The 25,797-nt window shown below is 47.9% G+C and overlaps 1 protein-coding gene across 1 annotated transcript in view; it reads left to right on the forward strand.

Annotated features, from left to right (window-relative positions):
• Positions 1–2,278: 2,278 nt before the first annotated feature.
• Positions 2,279–25,797, forward strand: part of LOC117545166 (visinin-like protein 1) — a 29,279-nt gene continuing 5,760 nt past the window's right edge. The window contains exon 1 of the mRNA XM_034214855.1: positions 2,279–2,544. The gene's annotated coding sequence lies outside the window, so the exon portion shown is untranslated. The remainder of the gene's footprint in view (positions 2,545–25,797) is intronic.

Below are 25,797 nucleotides of genomic sequence, written 5' to 3' on the forward strand. Positions count from 1 at the left end.
ACATGAAGAAGAGGGGACACATGTTGATGTAGAAGAGACATGAGGAAGAGGGGACACGTGTTGATGTAGAAAAGACATGAAGAAGAGGGGACACATGTTGACGTAGAAGAGACATGAAGGAGAGGGGACACATGTTGATGTAGAAGAGACATGAAGAAGAGGGGACACATGTTGATGTAGAAGAGACATGAAGAAGAGGGGACACATGTTGATGTAGAAGAGACATGAAGAAGAGGGGACACATGTTGATGTAGAAGAGACATGGAGAAGAGGGGACACATGTTGATGTGGAAGAGACATGAAGAAGAGAGGACACATGTTGATGTAGAAGAGACATGAAGGAGAGGGGACACATGTTGATGTAGAAGAGACATGGAGAAGAGGGGACACATGTTGATGTAGAAGAGACATGAAGAAGAGGGGACACATGTTGATGTAGAAGAGACATGAAGAAGAGGGGACACATGTTGATGTAGAAGAGACATGATGAAGAGGATTTTAAATAATAGGTGACCTGTAAACAAACTGTAAATCAGGTGTTTTTAAATGTAAATTATTAATCTGGATTTATTGTTATTCTGTCCCAATAAGATTACATTTAAATCTGTTATTTTTTACTTTAATTAATTTTGTAGCTGCCCCAAAAGTAAAAAAATAAGAATGTCATTTAATTACATTCTTATCTTTAAATCTGGATTTGCTGAAATTCAACCGTAGTGTTGCTGAACTCTAATATATGAAATGCTTCCGGTTGGTGCAGCCGAGCCTTAAGGGTGTTAGTCTGCTGGTGCTAAACTTATCTGTAATGTATGTAATGTTTGCTTTGTGTCTGTAAAGGAACCCATGTGTATATTGTACTGTATGTGAACATTAAATTAAGAAATCAAGTCATCGCAGAGGGTTTTTACAGTGTCACTTTTCTTTGGAGGTTTCTGAATCAAGAGCGAGAGAAGTAGGAACATTTCGCCCCCTGCTGGATATTAGAGAGAATGCAGCTTTTTAAGGTATTGCAGCATTACAATGAATCACGTGTTTAATTAAATAATTGAATTGATTTAGAAGCAACAAGAAGTACAGCTGTAAAAAGATCAATATTATGTAAGAATTTCCTACATTTAGTCAGAAAATAGTTAAATGCAAGTTTATTTTCTGAACTTTTTGAGTCACTTCATTTTCACGTAGTTTGGATTTGCTCCAATGTTTTTGAATCAAAACTACAATTTGAAATCTCTTTATTTTCGGATATTTATATACTTATTTCATTTAATAAATATGTTCTTAACTGTAACTGTGATTTTCTTTTTTTATTCTTTTGGGAGGTCAGGTGGAATACATTCTGTTTCTCAAGAAAAGTAAAATATTTCCATCTGAGACGTAAAGTTTCATCAAATGGAAATACTCAAGCACAAGTATTGTAGATTGTATTTTGTGTTTTCTTTTTATAAAAAACTATACATATCCCTCAGGTAAAATTGTTCTTGAGTAAATCTACTTCACACCACTTGGGTTGTTTTGTCCAGCCTTGCATTTTTCTTTAACAACCACACCTTTAAATGACAACACACAGGGCCGTCTCAAGTTATATGATGAGGCCCTCTGTTTCGCGAGCGTCAACGCGGTGGGGGGGGGGGGGGGGGGGCTAGTGGAGCAGCCGTGCCGCGCCACACTAATTGCGCCGCATAAGCGCATATAGGTGCGCCGCATTTTCGGCTCAGGCTCGGCCCCCTCCGCAAGGTGAGGGAGGGATGGCCCTGACAACACATCACTTAATATAATTCCTGATTGTTTTATAACTCCGCCAGGGTGTTATAAATCCCAAATGTTGTCCTCCCTGATGATGACACGAGGGTCTGGGCTCCAGCAAGTTCACTTATTTGTTATTATAATTGTTTGGGTGGGGGTCTATTTTGTGTACTTACTCTGATGCTGCTGCTTCTTTCCATTATTTATTTGAACGTTTGCTTCCCTTTTCTTTAAATAGCCTTTTATCTGCACTGTCCCTGTGGGATTTCTGAATCTGAAGGATCTTCTTTAATGAACAAAATGCCATTAAAATACATGCAATGTGCTTCTATGTTTTAGTGGAGAACAATGGGAATACTCAAGGAGTAAATCTACTTTCCACCACTGGGGCTTTTTCTGTCTATGGTTTTTTTTTAATTCTTCTTTAAAAATCACACCTTTAAATGACAACACATCACCTAATATAATTCCTGATTGTTTAATAGCTCCATCAGGGTGTTATAAATCCCAAATGTTGTCCTCCCTGATGATGTAATGAGCTCCAGAAGCAGAAAGTTGCACACGGCTCCTGTAGACGCATCAGACTGGCGCGTGGGATCGGTCCCTGCTGCGCCGCATCTGGAACAATAACGTCGGGAAAAGATCCACACACTTCATTAGCAGACTGTGTTTTTTATAAGCAGCAGTGTTGAGAATAAGAGAATCCCCTTTTGGGCTCACGTCTCCATCGGAAGGGGCTTTTTTCGGTTTTTCTGGAGCACACGTTCATCCATTGAGAATCACCGAACGGGCAGAAATCAGGTGAGAAGATCCGCCTGCAGAGAGGCCGACATGTCGTGTTTTCACATTATACAAGCAGCTGGTGTTCATGTCGGCTTACATATCTGGGTATCTCGCGTTTGCATGAATGCCGTCGAGCTGTGCATCCTTTAAGAGGAAACACCGGCGCTTTTGAGCAGATGAACATTTGCGCATTTTAATTGGCGTTTTATTTTTTTATTTTACAACGTGTTTCTGCAGCAGCACCGAGGGAGCTGTCCTGGTTTTTTATATATATATATAAATAGATCTGCTCGGTTATGAAATGTTGCTTTCCTGGTATCGATGCGCAGAGGAAGATGTCATTAGGATGGAGATCATCTGAAAAAAACGCGCTCACTGCGTCGTTTCCATCGGAATGCAGCAGCTTAGCTTTAATAGCATGAACTCGGATGTCATCGCTCAAAGCTGGAATAAAGCAGCATCTGTTATTAAAACCTGTGGCCTGTTTGCATCGCGAGGTGTTTATCTGGGGGGGGGGGGGGGGCGCCGCAGTTACTCGATGGCCACACGGTTTGTCAGTGCAAAGAAACACAATCCTGCACAAAAAATGTCTCAAGGTCATTCAGTGCAGCCTCTTCTGCACATCAAGCACAACATTAATACTGCTCGTGCTGCTCGGGGGGGGGGGGGTCTGACATGCATTATACGCAGGATTTGTCAAATAAGCCGGTGCTTTACCCTGTGCGCATGGTGTGAAGGATGAGAGCAGACACAGCTTCGTATACCAGTTAACAAATCATAATTCTACTCTGATTTGAATTGTTTGGTAGGATTTTGTGGTTGAGAACCAAATAAACCAACGTTTATAGTGCTGTGATTTCCTTTTTCTGGGGAGGGGGCTTGTCAATATACGTCTTGTGTTGGAAAAATCTCCCAAAAATGTACAATATTCCCCGTTGAGAGAGTGAGAGACACATTACACGCAGAATATGCCAAATAAGTCGGCGCTTTACCCTGAAGGATGTGAGCAGCTTCGCATCCAGTTAGAAAATATACATATTCAATTGTTTGATTTTTTTGGGTAGGATTTTGATTGTTTTTATATGTGAGTGCTGGGATTTGTATTGTATTTCTTTCTGGGGAGGGGGCTTGTCAATATACGTCTTGTGTTGGAAAAATCCCCCCCAAAATGTACAATATTCCCCGTTGAGAGTAGAGCAAAGAGTCGCAGTGCTTTGCGTTGATTTGAACGCACATTGTGCGCGTTGTTGTGGAGGCCTGATGTGCTGCTGCTGCAGATCCAGATGTTTCTCCAGCAGCAGCATCACATGTTCTCATGTGCAGAAAACAGATCTTTTTCATACACGTGTGCAGGATTGACGCATTTCTCGGCCATTTGATGTCATCTGCCACATCATGGGTGAATAATTAATAATGTGGCTGCTGCTGGTGCCGAGGAGACTCATAATGCAGAACAGTGTGCGGTTACCCAACAGTGGATTAAACACGCTATTAAATACACATGATGCATTATGTTCAACTCACTCCATTACAAGGTAGATTCACGTATACAGAGGGCTGTTTGAGGAATACATCAAGAGAGAGAAGGAACATGTCCTCATAGACTTCTTTACAATCTGAGGTAATACAGAGAGAGAAGTAACCCAACACTGGATTATTAAATACAGCACATTGATCATATATAACCTCCTCCACTATATCCATCATTTTTGTAGATTTAAGGCACACTATCTTTGAGAGTTTTCGTTTACTTTCAGCTATCCTCTCAAGGCCAAATGGTATAAAACAGTGTAATGTAAATATTGTTATTTTATGTACAGTATACAGGTTGCCGTATTATGTATATGCGAGAGAGAGTATCTGCCATTACTTTGCATAGCATTGTCATTAATATCAACCTTTACTCAACAGTTATTAAGCTTTTGAATCAAAGTCAACTTTAATGTCAATTGTTCTGTGTGTTTGTACATCGAAATAAAGTTTCCAACAATCCCGAATACAATAATACAAATATACAAATAAGTATAAATATGTATATCCTCTATTTATAAAACAGACAAGTCAAATCAAGCAATCTGATTGGTTCTTAGCCGTGATATAATGAGCGTATATCACGGGTAGAATTGTAGTTCTATTTCGTCCCTACTGACCGCCAGAGGCGGTGCTTTAGCACTGGATAGGTCCATCGCGCGCATGCGCAGCTCGAGTACCAATAACAATAAAGTCACCTGTGCCCCACGTGACACCGGCTATATCAGCCGGTGTCCTCAGAGGATCTGTTCCTTTCATCTTCTCGCTGCGCGAGAGTACCGTGGCTACATTTTTGTAGCCTACAGCGTTCGTTCGGTTGTCAAGGATTCTCTGCAAGCAGCTGGCTGCGTGCAGCTTCGCGACTCATCCAGTCGGGGCCGCGGGCTTACCCGTCCTCCAGGAGCTGTGGCTGCGCAGAGACTTTGTTCGGACAGGTTGGTGTCGGCTTGGTTGGTGACGGTGGCGTTTCCGCTCCCTCTCCCAGGAGTTGCCCTTGCTGTGCTTTTGTACTCGTTCTGACCGCGGCGTTGTGCCAAGCTATTATTAGCATTTTGAGTTTCCAGCTTTAGCTGTGTTTCTTGTTTGGCTAGTTAGCAGTAGCGGCTGCAGCCACTCGGCTGACGCCGGGATAAGCACCGGAGTTTCCTGTGCTGTTTTTTCTTTAGAAGTCAGTTTCTGGTCTTAGCTTTGTGTAAAAGCTTCTTTATTTTACCCAGCCAGGTGAAGGCAGTGCTCTCGCTCCCGCTCCCTCTGCCGGTAGCGTTACATCCCTCTTTCTGTTTGGCGAGTAGCAGTAACGACACCTCTCCTTGTCCCATCCTCCTCCAGATCAGTTCGGCCGTTCCCGGCGACTTGAGGGAGTGATGGCTATGGGTGCACCCCCCAATAGGAGGACTAGAAACAGGCTGTCCTCTAAAGTGGATCAGCTAGCTGCCGACATGGACACGATGAAGTCGCTCCTCTTGGCTCTTCAGCCAGGGCTGCTAGCGTGCCGCCTGCCCCTCCTTCGGTTGCCGCACCTCTGTATGAGGATGCCTTGTCGCTAGCGGCTTCGGCTAACCTCTTCAATGAAGAGATGGAGGACGAGGTCCCGCTCGAGGAGGCTTCCCTCTCTTCTGCTCAGGGGTCTCTGCAGGGCGTGGAGGACGACTCCATGGCGGCCATTATTCATACGGCCCTGGCGCACCTGCAGATTCCGGTTCCGCAGGCCCACTTGGCTCAGGTTAGCGCCTTCTTCAGGCGTAGCCCTGCCCCTGTCCCCCTCACCGTTCCTCCTTCAGAGGAGTACCTGAGGGGGCTCCATGCATGCTGGAGGGACACCAGGGCCCTCGGCCACACTGGCGCTGATGTCCGGGCCTTGGCTGCCATGCAGGACCCGGCGAGGGTGGGGCTGGGTAGCATGCCACCCATTGAGCCTGCCATCGCCTCCCTGATTCTGGCTCCTGACGAGGCTCTAAGGCCTGAGGTCAGATGCACTCGGCCTCAGTGCAGGGTCACAGACGGGCTGCTCTGTAGGGCCTACGACGCAGCGGCACGCATGGGTAGTATCGGGAACTCCCTCTCCCATTCTAATGCTGACTGTCTCCACCTCTCTGCAGCAGGCTCCGGCCGAGCCTTCTTTGCTGGGCCTCAGTGATGCATCACTGCAGGCCTTTGCCCTAATGACTAGGGAATTGGGACGAGTTATGTCCTTTCTGGTACAGACTCGTCGCCAGGTTCGGCTTGCCCAGTCACCACTAACGGAGACATGTAGGAGAGTCCATAGCGTGCCAGTCGAGCCAGGGGAGCTGTTTGGGTCAGCTGCCCTGGAGGCACTGGAGCGTGCTGCCCAAGCTAGGCAGTCCCAGGCAGCAGCTCTCGGGTCATCGCAGACCTGTGCCCACTCCCAGCAGGCCCAGGGGCCACTCTAGCAGCCGCACTCAGCCACCGGTTTACAGGGGTGGTCTGCAGAGGTCCCAGCGGCCCACTCAACCGCCTCCCAGGTCGCCTGCCTTCCAGGCGGCCTCGTGCCTCCAGGGCACCAGGGGCTTCGCGGATGCGCTCGGCTCCTCTCGACTGCTGCTCGGTCAGCTTCCGGATGAGGAGGCATTCGTTCGACCAATTTACAGTAGATAACATTACAAACATTTTTAACAGGGGCCATAATAGTGTAAATAATGTTTGTTTTGGCGGTTATAACTGAATGTAATGTTTTCTACTTTTGTCCATCTGGAAGGCATCTGCCTTCGTCAGATGGAAAGTGTCTTCACCAACATCTTAAGTATTTCTTATAGCTATGCAGGGCATGCAAGCGAGCAAACACAAACAAGAACAAACAAACAAGTGAAATGAAGAATACAATTGAAATTGTACTATATAATATTGTGGTGGTTCATCTTATAATTCAGTCTAGAGAACCAGACAGCATCTAAGACCTGCAAAAATCTAAATGTTCTAGGGGGAGGCCCCCCAAACCCTTCGTGCGTAATTTCGTCCACGCGCATTTTTCAGGGCAATCTCTATTGGGCTCAGGGCCATCTGTAAATTAGCTTAGATGGCCCACAGGCCCATATCCCAACATCCTTAATGTCATGCACTGCCTACCTGACACCTCGTCGTGTGGACGACATTTCCCACCATCTTCCCATCTTCAGACTGGGCAAGAGGGTGCCTTACATCCAGTTCCTTGGGCTCTTAGGCAGACTGACGGATGCCTCAGCCGCTGGGCCCTTAGGCCTGCTGTCACTGCGCCCCATGCAGATGTGGCTGAACAGCCTTCGCTTGGACGCCAAGTGGCACAGTCACAAGAGAGTCAGGGTGTCTCAGCGGTGCCTCCACTCTCTGTCCCGCTGGAGCGATGGGGCCTATCTTCTGATGGGTGTGCCCATGGGCGCCATCCCTTCCCGCCGGGAGACTGTCACTGTGGATGCGTGTCTCTCGGGGTGGGGTGCGGCGTGGCAGGGCAGGTCTGTTCAGCGTCAGTGGTCTGCCCAGGAAGGTGCACACCATATCAATGTGCTGGAGCTTCGGGCTGTGTTGCTCGCACTCATGCACTTTTTACACCAACTGGCGGGCAGGCATGTGCTCGTTCGTTCGGACAACATGTCCGCCGTTGCCCAAATCAACCACCAGGGGGGCACCAGGTCCGCACAGCTTCTCCGGGTTTCACAGAGCCTCTTGCCTTGGGCGCTCCCCCGCCTTGCCAGTCTGCGGGCAGTCTTTCTGCCAGGAGACCTGAATCAGGTCGCAGATTTCCTCTCACGACACAAACCTCCACCAGGGGAGTGGAGGCTTCATCCAGAGGTGGTGGAGACCATTTGGAGCCTTTTCGGCAGGGCCGAGGTGGACGTCTTTGCCTCGGAAGAGTCGAGGCACTGCCCCCTCTGGTTCTCCTGGACAGAGGTGACCAGCCCGTTGGGTCAGGACGCTCTGGCGCACGACTGGCCGGACACTCTCCTGTATGCCTTCCCGTGCACTGCCTCTGATACTTCAGATGCTTCAAAGGATCCCAACCCACTGTTGAGTGGTTTCATGGCATCTGTCAGGGAAACTATCCTGAATGCCAGAGCTCCATCCACTCGAGCACAGTATGAGTGCAAATGGAAGCTCTTCTCCCACTGGTGTTTGAGTAAAGCTGAGAATCCGGGGCATTGCTCCGTGGCCACCATTTTAGAGTTCCTGCAGTCCCTTCTGGATAGTGGACGTTCTCGCTACACTTTGAAGGTGTATATGGCTGCTATCTCTGCCCGACATGTCGGAGTCGATGGCGCCACAGTGGGGCACCACAGGTTGGTGTCCCTCTTTCTGAGAGGGGCTCTACGGCAGCGTCCCCCTAGCACCCCAAGGGCCCCGGCTTGGGACCTGCCCCTAGTGCTGGATGCCAAATCATCTCCTCCCTTCGAGCCCCTGGCCCAGGTCGGGCTTAAGTGGCTGTCCCTGAAGGCAGCATTTCTGCTTGCCATAACCTCAGTGAAGTGGGTCGGAGAGCTTCATTCCCTCTCCGTAAGCAATACATGCCTGAGGTGGAACTCCGATGGCTCGGGTGTTGCCCTCTGGCAGAATGTGGCGTTCCTGCCCAAGGTGCTTCCACTAGCCCACTCCAATCGGCCTATCCAGCTGGCACGCTGTAACATTAGCGCGCCTGAGTTGCTGTGCCCTGTGCGTGCCCTAAGGGCGTATATTGATGCTACGGCCACGGGCTACGGCCTGTATACGGCAGTCAGAGCAGCCCTTCGTTTGCCATGGCGGCACTAGGAAGGGTTGTGCTCTCTATAAGCAGCGGCTGTCCCACTGGGTGGTTGATACCATCACACATGCCTATGGGGCCAGCGGCCGCCCCCCGCCATCAGGGGTGAGATGCCACTCTGCAAGAAGCATCTCAACATCGTGGGCTGCCCTAAGAGGGGTGCCTCTGCAGACCATCTGGGCCGCAGGTCGTGGGCGTCTTCTGGCACATTCTCCAGGTTCTACCGGGTCAATGTCGCCACTCCTCATCCTCTGGGTGTGGTCTTGTTGCAAAGCTCCGCTGCCTCCAGCTAGGTGAGTAAGTGCTTGAATTCTTCATGACATGGTTGGTATAAGTCATCCAGTGCTAAAGCACCGCCTCTGGCGGTCAGTAGGGACGAAGTAGAACGATAGTTACGGCTGTAACTACGGTTCTATGAGTCCCGGATGACCGCCAGAGTTTCCTGTCACTCAGAATTCTTGTGTGCTCGCGAGAAGATTCTGGGAACAGATCCTCTGAGGACACCGGCTGATATAGCCGGTGTCACGTGGGTCACAGGTGACTTTGTTGTTATTGGTACTCGAGCTGCGCATGCGCGCGATGGACATATCCAGTGCTAAAGCACCGCCTCAGGCGGTCATCCGGGACTCATAGAACCGTAGTTACAGCCGTAACTATCGTTACTCTTCACCAGTAGCGTTTTTATATGTACAAAAGTGGTGGGGCACAAAAAACTTAGATGTCTATATATAAGCTTCTGCAGTGACGTTCAGGGCTGGTGAGGCACTGACTCTTCAGGTTTACAAATATTATATTTTGACCTAAATCAAAATATAATATTATTTTCAAAAGCTTTTTTTGTCTGATGCTTCAATTAATTTTAAATACACAGTTCAACAAAAGGATACCCAAAAAATGTAATTTTTTTTATTTATTAATTGTTCTCTCTTAGTAAGATCCCATTTTCAATAAAATGGTGGTCTTACCTTGACTTGAAGATGAAGTCCATTTGCCTATCCTTCTGGACAAAATTCTCTATTACTTTTTTAAAAAGTCCTCCTTATCTTCTTGTAGTTTCAAAAGTCTATCATAAATCTAATCGATACATTTATGATTCGAAAATTATAAAAGTAGGGTAGACATGTGGATATTATCCGGCTAAACAAAACGTGCATTTATCTAACAGCTACGTTTCCCACAGACCTTATTTGGAGCTATTTTCTAAAATCCTATGGAGAAATCTCATTGCTTTTTTGTCGAGGGAAGCCATGCGCAGCTTACTTCCGGGTTTTAGGAATGCGTCACTGCACCTCTCTCGTCTCCTCTACACACTAAACTTTTCACAGCACACGTACTTACAGCCAATCAGCTCTGAATGATGTGAGATGACGTATGGTGGGGATGGCAGCTCTATGCCCCTATGGTCATTATTTTTTAGCCACACACATTCAATTGAAAAATACTCTGAGCATGCGCAGTGTAGTTTTTACAGTCACCGTTCACTTAGACAGTGAGAGGGAGGGGCAGGATCGGGTTTTGTCCCACATGGCTCCAAACAGCTCAATAGGCACACACTGTAGACACTAACTAGAAGAACACAGACTAAAACAGCAATGAGACGAATCGGATGATTAAACATGATCTTAAAATATATTTGATATATGTTTTTTTTTTGTTGTTGTTGTAATCATTATTTGTAATACTTTCTGCTGACACTAGGTGGGTCTGTGCCCCACCTGCCCCTAATGACCAGTCGCCACTGCTCTTCACAACAAGTCAGTATCCCTCCACGTCTGAGAAAAGCTACAACCGTTACAGCTGCTATGTTACGTCCGTTACCAAACTAACTAACTAACAAAGCTTGAGATGGAAGCATGTAGGGGATAATGTGCAGCAAGGACTTATTGACCGTTGTTAAGGACGCTCACATCTGCAGAAAGAAGTCCGGTCGATTTAACTGTATACAGTTGGGCTGAAAAGCAAACAGCATGTAGTTTGCTTTTCAAACTGGAACAAGAAAACAGCGGAGAGGTAACGGGCAGAACCCATCCTTGTTACGCAGCGGTCCAGACATAGACATCAAACGGCGACACATATTCAGGGTGCAGTTCCTTTGGCATTGGGGCAGGGATATCTAGATACTTATTTTGACATAATGAATTGTGCTACTAAACTTTAAAGCAAGCAACGATGTTTTCAAATCTGTAATCAAAAAGCTCCTCAAAAACGCTATCGAAGCAGTTCCTGCCGTTGCTACGTTAGTTCAAACGGTAACAACGGACTATTTTTGATCTGCCTGCTTCGAGTCGGGCCGAATCCCCTTAACTGTGATATAATGAACATATTATAGGGCGGTTTTGGCGCAGTGGTTAGAGCGTTGATCATCAGATCAAGGGGGCGTTGGTGAACTCCAGTTCGAAACCTGCCTCGGCCGCCACTGCGTCAGGCCGTTGTGTCCTTGGGCAAGACACTTTACCCGCATTTGCTCCTGTGGGTAATATCCACAGCACTGGCGGCACATATCAGACCCGGGCCGGGGGGCGGGGCCACATGACCGGGCCCTTTCAACCCAATAAAGCTTGACAAAAATATCGGGAGTCCGGGGTGGTAATCTGACGCTCGTGCGTAAAAAGTCGCTCAGTCAGTAAGATTACAATTTAAAACAATGTTTGAAAGAAAAGTAACTAAAGAAAAGGTGTAATATTTAAGATTTCGTTTCTACAAAGGGTATAGAAACGAAATATAAATATATATCAGAGATAATAATGATATAAGATGACATAAAGTCCAACAAACCACAAGGACAACGAAAACATAGCCTAATAAAATGATTTTCTGACACACCATTCACCATGGACAGCCAGCAGCCACCATGAGAGCAGAGCAGTGTAAAATTGGCACGGCGGCCCATACGTTCACGTACAAGTAGGCTACTGTACAAATTAAATTTGAAGTGTACTCACCACTACTTGAAGGGTACTCGGCGAGCCTTGCGCTCCGCGAACTCGTCCACAATCTGCTGTATGTCCAATTTCTTGGCTCGGTCACTTTCGATGGACAGCAAGGCCAGTCCACTCAGTCTCTCCTGTCCCATCGTGCTCCTCAAATAGTTTTTGATGAGTTTTAATTTGGAGAAAGAGCGCTCGGCGGTTGCCACGGTGACAGGAAGAGTCAGAAATAAGATGAAGGCTGTGCAAACCTCACTGAATGTAGATGTTACTGCTGGGTTGTAAACAATGAGCATTTTTACCAGATCCGCGACAGATTTTAGTTTTTGTATTTGGTCCCTGAAACAGGTTCTGAAAGAAAGCAGCTGGCCAGGGAAGCTGGCGGCGATGTCCCGACTGTAGTGCTCTCTAAGCCGCTGGGCAGCTTGGTGTAAATCCTCATCCTTTGCTTGCAGTAGTGTGTTGGGGTGAATTACCTCAAACATGTTCACAGTTGCATTTAAGCTGGTGAATCTTTGGGACAGTTGCTGGATGATTATATCGAGACATGCATTGAAAACGGTCACCCGAAAGTTGCTCTCTGCGTCAGTGAGGCGGCTGTCTTCAGAAAGTTCATCAAAGTGTCTCTTAACTTTCCTGGCCCTGGTTGTTTCAAACTGTGTTTGACTTCCCCATTTAGTAGCCAGGGCAAGAGTGGCGGACTTCGCCTCATCAAATTGTCCCCGATACTCCACCAAAACACTGATGGCATTTTGCAGTAGAGTAGATGCTTTGAGAATATCCGCGTCTTTTGCTTGCAGTAACTGTGAAGCACAATATGCTTTCCAAAATCTTGGTCTGCATGTTGACCAAAAATAGAAAGCGAAATTTGCTTATGGCATTCTTGAGTGCACTTGCTTCATTGCGCTCATCCTTTTTGTCACTGGTAAGGGATATTTTGACGAGGGCTTTTATAATGTCTCCATATCTGTGCCTTAACGCAACAAGCGCATCATGGCGAGATGACCAGCGAGTGGGACATAAGCGTTTTAATGTGATCTGCTCTCTGGCGTCATTAACTCACTGAGCAATGCCCATCGTTTGATACTGTGACCAAAAAAGTTGTAGAGCGTCTCTACAGTGTCATAGAACTGCTTCACTCCAGGGACATTTTTAACAGAGTCGTTGAGTGCTATGTTGAGATTATGAGCAGCGCAATGAACATAGTGAGCAAGGGGCTCCTTCTCGGCTATTCTTGCTTGCACGCCTGAATACACACCACTCATATTAGCCGCCCCATCATAGCCCTGTCCGCGACATTTAGACAGATCTAATCCGTTTTTCTCTATAGAACCAAGGATTTTGTTTTCAAGCTCTGAAGCTGATGAACCTTCAGTCACTTCAAAACCCCAAAAGACTTCATTGATCTGTATATCTGTTGCAATATCCATGTCGTTCTTAACAACAGTGATGTAACGGTAAACCTGACTCAATTGGTCTATCTTTGACACATCTTGCGTTGTGTCCATGATGACGGAATAAAATGGGGCTTCGTTTATTTCATCATTGATGTCAGCTTTCACATGTCGAGATAATATGTAAATAATCTCATCTTGAATCTGGTGACTGAGGTATTTCACTGACCCTTCTGGTCGGTTGATTAGCTCTTTCAAAACAGGGTCGTAGCGAGCCAATAATTATATTATTGACAAAAAGTTGCCAGCTTTTCCCTGACCTAGAACCTCTCGATGGCCCCTGAATGCCAAGTTGCTTGAAGCTAGAGTGAGAGTTACATTAACAATGCGCTCCACGACCTGTCTCCAAAATTGGGCGGCATTACGCACATTCCTCTCCATGTCAGCGTCTATTGTGCCGTTGGTTTTCCACTGCTCATATACTACGCATGCACCAAGGTGTATTTGAGTGGATTCATGTCTTTTATTCCGTTTACCCATGCATTGTTGTAGAACAGTGCCTTTCGGTTGGCAAAAAGCCAGCAAGGCTCACAGTAGCAGCAGTCACATTTTGGGGAATAGCACATCCAGCTGCGTGGAGATGTCATCCCAACTTTAGTGGTGGAGGTGTAATAGCTTTCTGAAAAGCAACGGTTATCCTTGTCTTTGGGAAATGGACCTTTGGGTTTGCATGGGCCCATTTTAAGGATATATCTTTTGATATTGGCGTCCTCAATGTTTTCAAAATAGTTTGCCCGATCAGTCGGAAAACGCTCCAGAGGATAATTGCAGGACACATCATGATCCGTGGTCTGAGTTTCACCCGTAGGCGTAGCGTGAGGAGGAGACCTGTTGCTGCTTTCATTCCCAGTGTCCGGTACTTCTTCACCTTGCGGCGCAGCAGGTAAGGAGCCGGAGGGGGAGGGGTGCGGCTGGTCAAGCGTCAGGCCTGGCTCTCCTCTAGACGAGCAGCTAGCAGCTGCTGAGTCGTCCCTATTATTATTATTATTATTATTATTATTATTATCATCATCACTACAGCCGAGAGACAGAAAAGGAAATAAGCTAGGCGGCCGAGCTACACGAAGTAACAACAACCATATGATATCAACATTTACCACAAACTCACATTTTCTTGTTGACAGTGTGTGTCCGTGATTGTAGCCTACCTGTAAATCTGGCTAACCCCCACTAACGTTGTTGGCGGGCTCGGGGATGAAACACGGCTGGCAGTGGCAACAACTTCAGGTTCATCTCCCGCAGGAGGAGGAGTAGGGCGAAAGAAATATCCATCTAGCTTGGACAATTTGACCTTTTGGTCCTCCTTTTTATCTTTTTCTTTGCGTTTTGTAGCTCCACTTTTGTGTTTATAACTGCTCATGCTTAGGCAGTGCTCTGTTGAATGACAAGTGATTGATGATGACGTTGAAGTTCATTTACGTATGATGTTGATGGACGGCTGTTGATGACGATTTTACCCAAAATACATTTGGAGACAATAGAAGGGTATCACTTGCAATTTTTCATGTTTTAATGTTAAATATGAGTGTGAAAATAGCAGCACAAGTTCAACTCATATTATAGGCTACAATGCTTTATACCTAATATAACCACGAACGTCAGTGCACTCAGTGGCGCGAGGCAGCAGGGCCCGCCGGCGAATATCTCGGGGGCGGAGCCTGCTGCCTCGGCGACGGGCCCCCATTGGGTCCCGACCGTCCCGGGCCCGGGGAGCCCTGCCCCTACAGCCCCCCCTGAAGCCCCGCCCCTGATCCACAGTAATGACTCTTACATGTGTAATGTGTAAAGCGCTTTGAGCACCTGTAAAAGCGCTCTAATTAAAAATGTAATGCATTATTATTATTATTATATACCATGGCCTGTTGTGAGCTATTGCTTGAATATACAATCAACAGACACATTTACACATTATGCCACATTAAGATAAAACACAATAATCAATAAATACAAAATAACAGTCACTTCAATATCTTTGGAAACTGCTATCAAATCAAATCAAAATCAAATCAAGTTTTATTTGTAGAGCACATTTAAAAACGATGTTGGTCGAGCCAAAGTGCTGTACATGTAATTTAAACACATAAAAACACATTACATCACAATAAATCACAACAGATAAAAACAACACATGGAACAGTCAGGAGTCGAGACCCCACTCTAACTAGAAGGCCAGAGAGAAGTAGTGTGTCTTCAGTGTGGATTTAAAAGCCCCTAGGGTCTGGGCCGACCTCACATGGAGGGGAAGAGTGTTCCAGAGCCTAGGGCTCGGTGCCCTCGGGTTTTGAGCCTGGTCTTAGGCACTACCAGCAGCAGCTGGTCAGCAGACCTTAAAGCTCTGCCTGGGGTGTAGCGCTGGAGCAGTTCAGCTATATAGGAGGAGCCCATTTAGTGCTTTAAATACAAATAAAAGGATTTTACAATCAATTCTGAACCGGACTGGAAGCCAGTGCAGTGAGGCCAGAATTGGGGTGATGTGGTCACGCTTTTTGTGGCCAGTCAGGAGACGTGCAGCTGCGTTTTGGACTAGCTGCAGGCGTTTAATTGATGCCTGGTCCATACCCACATACAGAGCGTTACAATAGTCCAGTCTTGAGGTCACAAAGGCGTTAATAACCCTTTCCAGGTCTTTAAAAGATAAATGCGACTTGGTTATGAGCTGCTTGCAACATTCTCTTGCACTATTTTATTTCTATTCTGTTATTTCTTGCACTATTTGTATTGGTTTTATGTGTTTTATGTCCTATATATATATTCATGTTGCATTGTTGGAGGAGCCTGGGACTTCAGTTTTTCATTGCCATTTCTACACTACGCCTTGAACCTGAATGTGAATCTTAAGTTATGACTGTTGTCCAGGTGAGAAACTAACTATTAAGATTATCAATACGAGATTTCTTTCTCAGGGTATGTGCAGGAATCCTGAAGTCAGATGTAAGATCTTTTAAGACCTTTTTTAAGACCCTTCATACGTTTTAAGACCTCATCGCCACTTTGAGTTCTAACCGGTTACCTTGGCGACACACTTCACCTCACATTGACTATATACAGTATTGATTGTCCTTCCTCCTTATCTTCCAACCATTTGGACGCAGACTTGCATTTCCCCATAACGATGTTGTTTAACAACCGGCGTAAACGGACCTTCGCGCTATCAAGCAGTGAGCGTGCGATGTCCTGTTCAGATGACGTCAAACCCAACGGGATGCCATCAATAAACTACACAGAATCACACGACACACCTACGCCATGACTACATTCAGGCAGACTGTAGAATACAACCTCTTTGGACCATTTAGATACTTATTGAAAACAAGCTACAACATGTGACACCTTGGGAAATGCCCTTTAACACTTTTGAATACTTTTTAAGACCCCGCGGACACCCTGTTCATCCAAAGAATGCATTTGAGAGAATCTAGGGCAATGTTTTGAAGAACTGCGGCCCAGTCTGCTTGAAAAAACACATCAACAATGTTTTAATAATGACTCACTGCCTCAATGAGCTTTTTGTGTTTCATTCAACGGCCAAGACTTCTTTCTGCTGTTCTGATACCAATGGAGAGCTCGTTCCACCATTTTGGAGACAGAATAGCAAACAGGCTGTTAGGGAATAATTTGCTTAGGTATTCAACCTTCGTCACAGTTCATAATTTTCTCCTCTCACCGTCTCCTTTCCCACGGCATAGTTCTAGGAGCTTGTGTTCTGCTGCTATCTCTCTTGAGGAGGGGCAGCTTGGGTGCATTGTTGTTGCCAGTCTATGACAGAGCACAAGCCGCCATGAGGTAGTTTACTCAGAGCTCCAGCTCTCCTTGTGTCTCTCTGAGTCCTGACTCCATCAAAGCTCCAGCTCTGCTCGTGTCTCTCTGAGTCCTGACTCCATCAAAGCTCCAGCTCTGCTCGTGTCTCTCTGAGTCCTGACTCCATCAGAGCTCCAGCTCTTCTCGTGTCTCTCTGAGTCCTGACTCCATCAAAGCTCCAGCTCTCCTCGTGTCTCTCTGAGTCCTGACTCCATCAAAGCTCCAGCTCTCCTCGTGTCTCTCTGAGTCCTGACTCCATCAGAGCTCCAGCTCTCCTCGTGTCTCTCTGAGTCCTGACTCCATCAAAGCTCCAGCTCTGCTCGTGTCTCTCTGAGTCCTGACTCCATCAAAGCTCCAGCTCTCCTCGTGTCTCTCTGAGTCCTGACTCCATCAGAGCTCCAGCTCTCCTCGTGTCTCTCTGAGTCCTGACTCCATCAAATCTCCAGCTCTCCTCGTGTCTCTTTGAGTCCTGACTCCATCAGAGCTCCAGCTCTCCTCGTGTCTCTCTGAGTCCTGACTCCATCAGAGCTCCAGCTCTCCTCGTGTCTCTCTGAGTCCTGACTCCATCAAAGCTCCAGCTCTCCTCGTGTCTCTTTGAGTCCTGACTCCATCAGAGCTCCAGCTCTCCTCGTGTCTCTTTGAGTCCTGACTCCATCAGTGCTCCAGCTCTCCTCGTGTCTCTCTGAGTCCTGACTCCATCAGAGCTCCAGCTCTCCTCGTGTCTCTCTGAGTCCTGACTCCATCAGAGCTCCAGCTCTCCTCGTGTCTCTTTGAGTCCTGACTCCATCAGTGCTCCAGCTCTCCTCGTGTCTCTCTGAGTCCTGACTCCATCAGAGCTCCAGCTCTCCTCGTGTCTCTCTGAGTCCTGACTCCATCAAAGCTCCAGCTCTGCTCGTCTCTCTGAGTCCTGACTCATCAAAGCTCCAGCTCTCCTCGTGTCTCTCTGAGTCCTGACTCCATCAGAGCTCCAGCTCTCCTCGTGTCTCTCTGAGTCCTGACTCCATCAGAGCTCCAGCTCTCCTCGTGTCTCTCTGAGTCCTGACTCCATCAAAGCTCCAGCTCTCCTCGTGTCTCTGAGTCCTGACTCCATCAAAGCTCCAGCTCTCCTCGTGTCTCTCTGAGTCCTGACTCCATCAAAGCTCCAGCTCTCCTCGTGTCTCTGAGTCCTGACTCCATCAAAGCTCCAGCTCTCCTCGTGTCTCTCTGAGTCCTGACTCCATCAAAGCTCCAGCTCTCCTCGTGTCTCTGAGTCCTGACTCCATCAAAGCTCCAGCTCTCCTCGTGTCTCTCTGAGTCCTGACTCCATCAGAGCTCCAGCTCTCCCAGCTGTGTGCGTCACTCTTTAGTGTCCCCTGGTCTCCCAGCTGTGTGCGTCACTCTTTAGTGTCCCCTGGTCTGTCAGCTGTGTGCGTCACTCTTTAGTGTCCCCTGGTCTGTCAGCTGTGTGCGTCACTCTTTAGTGTCCCCTGGTCTCCCAGCTGTGTGCGTCACTCTTTAGTGTCCCCTGGTCTGTCAGCTGTGTGCGTCACTCTTTAGTGTCCCCTGGTCTCCCAGCTGTGTGCCTCACTCTTTAGTGTCCCCTGGTCTGTCAGCTGTGTGCGTCACTCTTTAGTGTCCCCTGGTCTCCCAGCTGTGTGCGTCACTCTTTAGTGTCCCCTGGTCTCCCAGCTGTGTGCGTCACTCTTTAGTGTCCCCTGGTCTCCCAGCTGTGTGCATCACTCTTTAGTGTCCCCTGGTCTCCCAGCTGTGTGCGTCACTCTTTAGTGTCCCCTGGTCTCCCAGCTGTGTGCGTCACTCTTTAGTGTCCCCTGGTCTCCAGCTGTGTGCATCACTCTTTAGTGTCCCCTGGTCTCCCAGCTGTGTGAGTCACTCTTTAGTGTCCCCTGGTCTCCCAGCTGTGTGCGCCACTCTATAGTGTCCCCTGGTCTCTCAGCTGTGTGCGTCACTCTTTAGTGTCCCCTGGTCTCCCAGATGTGTGCGTCACTCTATAGTGTCCCCTGGTCTCTCAGCTGTGTGCGTCACTCTTTAGTGTCCCCTGGTCTCCCATCTGTGTGCGTCCCTCTATAGTGTCCCCTGGTGTCTCAGCTGTGTGCGTCACTCTTTAGTGTCCCCTGGTCTCCCAGCTGTGTGCGTCACTCTATAGTGTCCCCTGGTCTCCCAGCTGTGTGCATCACTCTTTAGTGTCCCCTGGTCTCTCAGCTGTGTGTGTCACTCTTTAGTGTCCCCTGGTCTCCCAGCTGTGTGCATCACTCTTTAGTGTCCCCTGATCTTCCAGCTGTGTGCGTCACTCTTTAGTGTCCCCTGGTCTCCCAGCTGTGTGCATCACTCTTTAGTGTCCCCTGGTCTCCCAGCTGTGTGCGTCTCTCTTTAGTGTCCCCTGGTCTCCCAGCTGTGTGCGTCACTCTTTAGTGTCCCCTGGTCTCCCAGCTGTGTGCGTCACTCTTTAGTGTCCCCTGGTCTCCCAGCTGTGTGCGTCACTCTTTAGTGTCCCCTGGTCTCCAGCTGTGTGCGTCACTCTTTAGTGTCCCCTGATCTTCCAGCTGTGTGCGTCACTCTTTAGTGGCCCCTGGTCTCCCAGCTGTGTGCATCACTCTTTAGTGTCCCCTGGTCTCCCAGCTGTGTGTGTCACTCTTTAGTGTCCCCTGGTCTCCCAGCTGTGTGCATCACTCTTTAGTGTCCCCTGGTCTCCCAGCTGTGTGCGTCACTCTTTAGTGTCCCCTGGTCTCCCAGCTGTGTGCGCGTCACTCTTTAGTGTCCCCTGGTCTCCAGCTGTGTGCGTCACTCTTTAGTGTCCCCTGGTCTCCCAGCTGTGTGCGTCACTCTTTAGTGTCCCCTGGTCTCCAGCTGTGTGCTTCACTCTTTAGTGTCCCCTGGTCTCCAGCTGTGTGCGTCACTCTTTAGTGTCCCCTGGTCTCCCAGCTGTGTGCGTCACTCTTTAGTGTCCCCTGGTCTCCCAGCTATCTGCGTTACTCTTTAGTGTCCCCTGGTCTCCCAGCTATCTGCGTCACTCTTTAGTGTCCCCTGGTCTCCCAGCTGTGTGCGTCACTCTTTAGTGTCCCCTGGTCTCCCAGCTATCTGCGTCACTCTTTAGTGTCCCCTGGTCTTCCTGCTGTGTGCGTCACTCTTTAGTGTCCCCTGGTCTCCCAGCTGTCTGCGTCACTCTTTAGTGTCCCCTGGTCTTCCTGCTGTGTGCGTCACTCTTTAGTGACCCCTGGTCTCCCAGCTGTGTGCATCACTCTTTAGTGTCCCCTGGTCTCTCAGCTGTGTGCGTCACTCTTTAGTGTCCCCTGGTCTCCCAGCTGTGTGCATCACTCTTTAGTGTCCCCTGGTCTCCCAGCTGTGTGCTTCACTCTATAGTGTCCCCTGGTCTCCCAGCTGTGTGCGTCACTCTATAGTGTCCCCTGGTCTGTCAGCTGTGTGCGTCACTCTTTAGTGTCCCCTGGTCTCCCAGCTGTGTGCATCACTCTTTAGTGTCCCCTGGTCTCCCAGCTGTGTGCTTCACTCTATAGTGTCCCCTGGTCTCCCAGCTGTGTGCGTCACTCTATAGTGTCCCCTGGTCTCCCAGCTGTGTGCGTCACTCTATAGTGTCCCCTGGTCTCTCAGCTGTGTGCGTCACTCTTTAGTGTCCCCTGGTCTCCCAGCTGTGTGCTTCACTCTTTAGTGTCCCCTGGTCTCCCAGCTGTGTGCGTCACTCTATAGTGTCCCCTGGTCTCTCAGCTGTGTGCGTCACTCTTTAGTGTCCCCTGGTCTCTCAGCTGTGTGCGTCACTCTTTAGTGTCCCCTGGTCTCCCAGCTGTGTGCTTCACTCTTTAGTGTCCCCTGGTCTCTCAGCTGTGTGCGTCACTCTATAGTGTCCCCTGGTCTCTCAGCTGTGTGCGTCACTCTATAGTGTCCCCTGGTCTCTCAGCTGTGTGCGTCACTCTTTAGTGTCCCCTGGTCTCCCAGCTGTGTGCATCACTCTTTAGTGTCCCCTGGTCTCCCAGCTGCCTGTGTCACTCTTTAGTGTCCCCTGGTCTCCAGCTGTGTGTGTCACTCTTTAGTGTCCCCTGGTCTCTCAGCTGTGTGCGTCACTCTTTAGTGTCCCCTGGTCTCCCAGCTGTGTGCGTCACTCTTTAGTGTCCCCTGGTCTCCCAGCTGTCTGCGTCACTCTTTAGTGTCCCCTGGTCTCCAGCTGTGTGTGTCACTTTTTAGTGTCCCCTGGTCTCTCAGCTGTGTGCGTCACTCTTTAGTGTCCCCTGGTTTCTCAGCTGTGTGCGTCACTCTTTAGTGTCCCCTGGTTTCTCAGCTGTGTGCGTCACTCTTTAGTGTCCCCTGGTCTCCAGCTGTGTGCGTCACTCTTTAGTGTCCCCTGGTCTCCCAGCTGTGTGCGTCACTCTTTAGTGTCCCCTGGTCTCCCAGCTATCTGCGTCACTCTTTAGTGTCCCCTGGTCTCCCAGCTATCTGCGTCACTCTTTAGTGTCCCCTGGTCTCCCAGCTGTGTGCGTCACTCTTTAGTGTCCCCTGGTCTCCCAGCTGTGTGCATCACTCTTTAGTGTCCCCTGGTCTCCCAGCTATCTGCGTCACTCTTTAGTGTCCCCTGGTCTTCCTGCTGTGTGCGTCACTCTTTAGTGTCCCCTGGTCTCCCAGCTGTGTGCGTCACTCTTTAGTGTCCCCTGGTCTCCCAGCTGTCTGCGCCACTCTTTAGTGTCCCCTGGTCTTCCTGCTGTGTGCGTCACTCTTTAGTGACCCCTGGTCTCCCAGCTGTGTGCATCACTCTTTAGTGTCCCCTGGTCTCTCAGCTGTGTGCGTCACTCTTTAGTGTCTCCTGGTCTCCCAGCTGTGTGCATCACTCTTTAGTGTCCCCTGGTCTCCCAGCTGTGTGCGTCACTCTATAGTGTCCCCTGGTCTCGCAGCTGTGTGCGTCACTCTTTAGTGTCCCCTGGTCTCCCAGCTGTGTGCATCACTCTTTAGTGTCCCCTGGTCTCCCAGCTGTGTGCTTCACTCTATAGTGTCCCCTGGTCTCCCAGCTGTGTGCGTCACTCTATAGTGTCCCCTGGTCTCCCAGCTGTGTGCGTCACTCTATAGTGTCCCCTGGTCTCTCAGCTGTGTGCGTCACTCTTTAGTGTCCCCTGGTCTCCCAGCTGTGTGCTTCACTCTTTAGTGTCCCCTGGTCTCCCAGCTGTGTGCGTCACTCTATAGTGTCCCCTGGTCTCTCAGCTGTGTGCGTCACTCTATAGTGTCCCCTGGTCTCTCAGCTGTGTGCGTCACTCTTTAGTGTCCCCTGGTCTCTCAGCTGTGTGCGTCACTCTTTAGTGTCCCCTGGTCTCCCAGCTGTGTGCTTCACTCTTTAGTGTCCCCTGGTCTCTCAGCTGTGTGCGTCACTCTATAGTGTCCCCTGGTCTCTCAGCTGTGTGCGTCACTCTATAGTGTCCCCTGGTCTCTCAGCTGTGTGCGTCACTCTTTACTGTCCCCTGGTCTCCCAGCTGTGTGCATCACTCTTTAGTGTCCCCTGGTCTCCCAGCTGCCTGCGTCACTCTTTAGTGTCCCCTGGTCTCCAGCTGTGTGTGTCACTCTTTAGTGTCCCCTGGTCTCTCAGCTGTGTGCGTCACTCTTTAGTGTCCCCTGGTCTCCCAGCTGTGTGCGTCACTCTTTAGTGTCCCCTGGTCTCCCAGCTGTCTGCGTCACTCTTTAGTGTCCCCTGGTCTCCAGCTGTGTGTGTCACTCTTTAGTGTCCCCTGGTCTCTCAGCTGTGTGCGTCACTCTTTAGTGTCCCCTGGTCTCTCAGCTGTGTGCGTCACTCTTTAGTGTCCCCTGGTCTCCCAGCTGTGTGCATCACTCTTTAGTGTCCCCTGGTCTCCCAGCTGTCTGCGTCACTCTTTAGTGTCCCCTGGTCTCCAGCTGTGTGTGTCACTCTTTAGTGTCCCCTGGTCTCTCAGCTGTGTGCGTCACTCTTTAGTGTCCCCTGGTCTCTCAGCTGTGTGCGTCACTCTTTAGTGTCCCCTGGTCTCCCAGCATGTCTCCTCAAGTTGCTGAATGTTCTCTAAACGCTGCATGTGTTGTCAAGTTGCTGAAGAAGTTCCTTCATGTGGAACCTTTGGGTTTTTATATCTGCATCGTTTCTGAAACGGCTGCGTGTTTCTCCTGATGGAAGAGATTTGAGTACACTTAGTCTGTAGGGAGTATAATACGTTTCTGGTATAAACACAAATAATATATGAATACATTTTCCTCCAATGATTTGATTTATCTTGTAAAGGCCTTGTGTTGGAATCGTTGCGATTGTGATATTAGTTGGAAGTGAATCTACAAGGTGTTTTAAGTGGAAGAGAGACAACATTTTTCTACATGGTAAAAGACGTCCCACCGAATGTTTGTGCTGAGCCTGGTATGTTTACCTGTCTGCCAACAAACACAACATACGAAGGTTTGTTGTGTTTGTTTGCAGTAACCTGATCTGAGCGATCGATTGATCGATGAACTGATCTGTCACAGGATCCGGGTCGGAGACAGAAATAGAACCAGAGCAGCGGGAAATATTCACTGCCGACTTACACGACTCCTAGAGAGAGAGAGACTCTGCGGTTTGAAGTTGAAATAGCTGTTTATAGGAGCCCTAATTCTGCTGTCTGTGGGTTTCCCTTTCCTATAGTGTGTTCTACAGGTTTTAGTGCATGTAAATGGTCTGCAGAGGCTAAAATCCCCGTGTTCCCTCAAGGGAAACAGTTTCAATATTTTCTGGATTTTTAGACAGTAAACCAGTAATCTAGAAAAATAATGTGTAATGAAAATAATATTCAGCTGCAGACCTGATACAGGTATGTTCATGAAGTGTTGCATACTGTGTGGATAATATGTTAAATACACGTGCAAAGATGTATCTATAGTCGTCAACTAATACATCCCCCAATATCTTGATAACCAATGTATCTGTTTGAGGGCTTTTTTAAGAGCTCCTAAAAGGTGAAGGCGTTCTGGTTTTTCTCATGCTTTATGACAGGAAACTGAAAATCTTTGAGTTTCAGATATTATATAATGAAAACAATCTTTAGTTGCCGCACTGAGGTTTAAAATCTCCATTCAAAGACAAACTCAGCTCTAAATCTGCAGAAAACCTCTGAACCTCTTTGCAGGCGGACTGTCTGAAGGTATTTTTCATGGCTCAGGCTTTAAAGGTCACCTATTGTGCAAAATCCTCTTCTTCATGTCTCTTCTACATCATGTGTCCCCTCTTCTCCATGTCTCTTCTACATCAACATGTGTCCCCTCTTCTTCATGTCTCTTCTACATCAACATGTGTCCCCTCTTCTTCATGTCTCTTCTACATCAACATGTGTCCCCTCTTCTTCATGTCTCCTCTACATCAACATGTGTCCCCTCTTCTTCATGTCTCTTCTACATCAACATGTGTCCCCTCTTCTTCATGTCTCCTCTACATCAACATGTGTCCCCTCTTCTTCATGTCTCTTCTACATCAACATGTGTCCCCTCTTCTTCATGTCTCCTCTACATCAACATGTGTCCCCTCTTCTTCATGTCTCTTCTACATCAACATGTGTCCCCTCTTCTTCATGTCTCTTCTACATCAACATGTGTCCCCAACCCAGTCTCACAAAAAAACCGTGTAATAACTACGTTGGTCCACAACGTAGGACGTAGTATATCTACAAAAACGCCTCTGAAATTGTAAGATGCCTACGTTTTTTTTCACCATTCATTCCAATGGCGGCGTCTATGTCACGTGATCTTCAAATTTCTCCCTGCAGAAAGAAAAACATGGCCGACCTTCGTTTTATTCTCGGTGTAAAATGCCTATTTTAAAGTTAGTTTGGCCATTAAAATGCGTTTTGATGTCATTTCATGCGAGAAATATGAGTTGTTATTTAAGATTATGTGTGCAGTGGATGTACATGATCTTTAGTTTGCTAGTTATTACGAAGATTACTTCAGGAAATTGTGTCCATTCAACGTTTTCATTGTTACCAAGATGGTTGCTAGGGACGCTGCTATCGATATTATTTCTGTTATGTTGTGTAAAATGGTGTTATCTTTATTGCTACCCCCTTCCCCGTCAATGTATAGTGTTGGTCCACAGTGCAAACGTATTAGTTATTAGCTAGACTTGTATTTAGCATCTCAAAACACATCGGACCGGGGGAGACAGGAAGTCCGGCTAACTCAAATGTCCGTGCAGAACAATACCCTGGCCCAGAGCCCTGGCCTAACCCATAGATCCGTGGGTGAATAATGTCAATCACCACAATAGATACGTTATTTTCCGTTACCAACACCGTTATTAGTGTTGGTCCACTGCTTTTCTCTTTGAAAGTCATCACACATGATGCTCCCCATTGACATCAGGACGGCAGATAGCTTGCACATCTTCCGGCGCAAACTGAAAACTCATCTCTTTCGACTCCACTTCGAGCGTTAGAACTATTAACGAAGCACTTTTATACTAATAAAGGACTGGCTTACCTAAAGCCAGTTGAGTAGCACTTGAAATGTTTGGCTCTATGAAACCTGATGTACTTATATGATTCTGTTTTCTTCAAGGTTGTGTCTTCCTGGTCGAATGTACTTATTGTAAGTCGCTTTGGATAAAAGCGTCAGCTAAATGCAATGTAATGTAACATACCGGCATTGTAATACACGGTTCGGCTGCATTAAATGTTACATATCTGCTGTAGTTCTCTATTTATAGAGCCTTGATGAGACAAACACGACGAACTGGAAACGTGACATGGATCATAAATATATCAGTAATTAAACAACATCTTACATTTATTTTCACACAATACATCTCCTTGCAGTATCAACACTAATTCGGCTGACTTTTATATTTGATCCAATTGGTAGA

Source organism: Gymnodraco acuticeps, unplaced genomic scaffold, assembly GCF_902827175.1.
Source record: "Gymnodraco acuticeps unplaced genomic scaffold, fGymAcu1.1, whole genome shotgun sequence".
Classification (NCBI taxonomy): domain Eukaryota; kingdom Metazoa; phylum Chordata; class Actinopteri; order Perciformes; family Bathydraconidae; genus Gymnodraco; species Gymnodraco acuticeps.